Source organism: Chrysoperla carnea (genome assembly GCF_905475395.1).
Source record: "Chrysoperla carnea chromosome X unlocalized genomic scaffold, inChrCarn1.1 SUPER_X_unloc_165, whole genome shotgun sequence".
Classification (NCBI taxonomy): Eukaryota; Metazoa; Arthropoda; class Insecta; order Neuroptera; family Chrysopidae; genus Chrysoperla; species Chrysoperla carnea.
The window spans coordinates 7,501-10,000 of NW_025408117.1; positions in this window are offsets into that span (position 1 = coordinate 7,501).

Below are 2,500 nucleotides of genomic sequence, written 5' to 3' on the forward strand. Positions count from 1 at the left end.
ATATTGATTATAATCGCTAACAATTATTATAATGATTTTAATTGTTTTTACTTATAATCGCTACCATTGATTATACTAAAAAATGCAATCGCAATTGACAAAAATTGTTAATAATTATAATTATAATATGTTTAGTAGGCAACCTTTAAAGCAATTTATGCATAACAGGTTGCTAGCCAAATATAAACTTAATGAAGTATTATGATGGACACTTACATTCGGAATTCATATATTTAAAGAAATAATTTTGATTATTCAGATTCTATTAATATTAGCTATTGTAAATAATATTAATCAAATGAAAAGTTTTTAAATTGTTAGGATGTATTTAGCAAGTTATGCTTTCCATACATAAAATAAAAATATATTATGTATAAATAATATTAGTGCTTGTAAAAGGATTAAGATTAATAAAACTAGATATATACTCTTAATACAATAAAAAGTAATAATTTAAAAGAATGTAAAAATATTTATTTAGCTGATAAATTTAAAATGGATAATAAATTTTAAATTTTTATTAACTCTTATTTATTATATAATATTTATTTGTAATCCTTATGCAAAATAATATATGACTTGAACAACGTACATGGGGGCGTGTATACAATTAATAAATTTAGGTAGAGAAATATATTTTGAATCAATAATTTATAAGTTCACAACAGAATAGTCAGATTTTTATTGTCTATTAAATATTTTTTAGCGAATAACTATTATGTATTACTAGAATATAATAATAATTTTTTTTTTTTTTTTTTTTTTTTATGTTACTTGAATGGTGTATACGTTTACACGGTGAATGTAAAAACAATTAATCAATTTATATAGAAAAATATATTATGAATTAATTATAAATAAGTTCCAATAAAATAGCCTGATTCCCATTGTGTATTGAAATTTTTTTTTAACCAATTAACTATTAATGTGAATTTGTACAATAAAAATTTTGTATTAATTCTGTAAATTATTATATATATTTGCATTATACAGTATTTAGAAGCATTTAAATGGATAAAAATTTTTTAGAAAATCTACATATGTATCACATGTATTATACCGGTACCCTGTCGCAATATAACATGTACGATTTGTATATAAAATAAAATGAAATTTTTTCCCTAAAATTTTTTAATGAATCCCGAAAAATTCTATATATTTTACCTTTATATAGTATTTAGGACTATTTAAAAGGATAAAATTTTTTTCGAAAATCTACATATGTATCACATGTATTATACCGGTACCCTGTCGCAATATAACATGTACGATTTGTATATAAAATAAAATGAAATTTTTTCCCTAAAATTTTTTAATGAATCCCGAAAAATTCTATATATTTTACCTTTATATAGTATTTAGGACTATTTAAAAGGATAAAATTTTTTTCGAAAATCTACATATGTATCACATGTATTATACCGGTACCCTGTCGCAATATAACATGTACGATTTGTATATAAAATAAAATGAAATTTTTTCCCTAAAATTTTTTAATGAATCCCGAAAAATTCTATATATTTCACCTTTATATAGTATTTAGGACTATTTAAAAGGATAAAATTTTTTTCGAAAATCTACATATGTATCACATGTATTATACCGGTACCCTGTCGCAATATAACATGTACGATTTGTATATAAAATAAAATGAAATTTTTTCCCTAAAATTTTTTAATGAATCCCGAAAAATTCTATATATTTTACCTTTATATAGTATTTAGGACCATTTAAAAGGATAAAATTTTTTTCGAAAATCTACATATGTATCACATGTATTATACCGGTACCCTGTCGCAATATAACATGTACGATTTGTATATAAAAAAAAAATATACATTTTTTTCTAAAAATTTGCATTAATTCCAAAAATTTTTTAATAATTTATTATAATTATTAATGTTTATTGAATAATTTATTATAATGCATAAATTTCATTTAATAAAATATGATAAAAGCAAAAAAAAATTTTTTTGGTCCCAAAATAAAAATTTTTAGCTGAAAAAAATTTTTTTTTAAAAATTTTTTTCTTTAAATTTTGATTATTCTGTAAAGTTTATGATGTTTAAAGCCATTTTAAACATTATCATATTTTGAGTTTGAAGCACCGGGTGTAATGTCTTTAATATATATGATGGATAGTGCGTGTAAGTTAATGAGATGAATGTATATCTATGTATAACAGTGTATTAGTGGTATTACGTTCAGCAGTCTCACACATATGATATAGTATGGTATAGTATAAGTTGTTTATTTTTCATACTGTCCGTGTATCATTCAACAAAGGTGGTGTAGAGTTGTATATGGCTTGGTATGACGTTGTTGCAATTCTATGGACACTATGATATTACGGATGCACAGATAGAGGAATAACACTTATCGTATATGTATCATTTATGTATGTTGACTGTGTAATGAATACTAAATATAATAAAATAATACACTTTTTAATAGAATAACATTTGTTTCATGTTTTAGTATGATATTAAATGGTATAGAA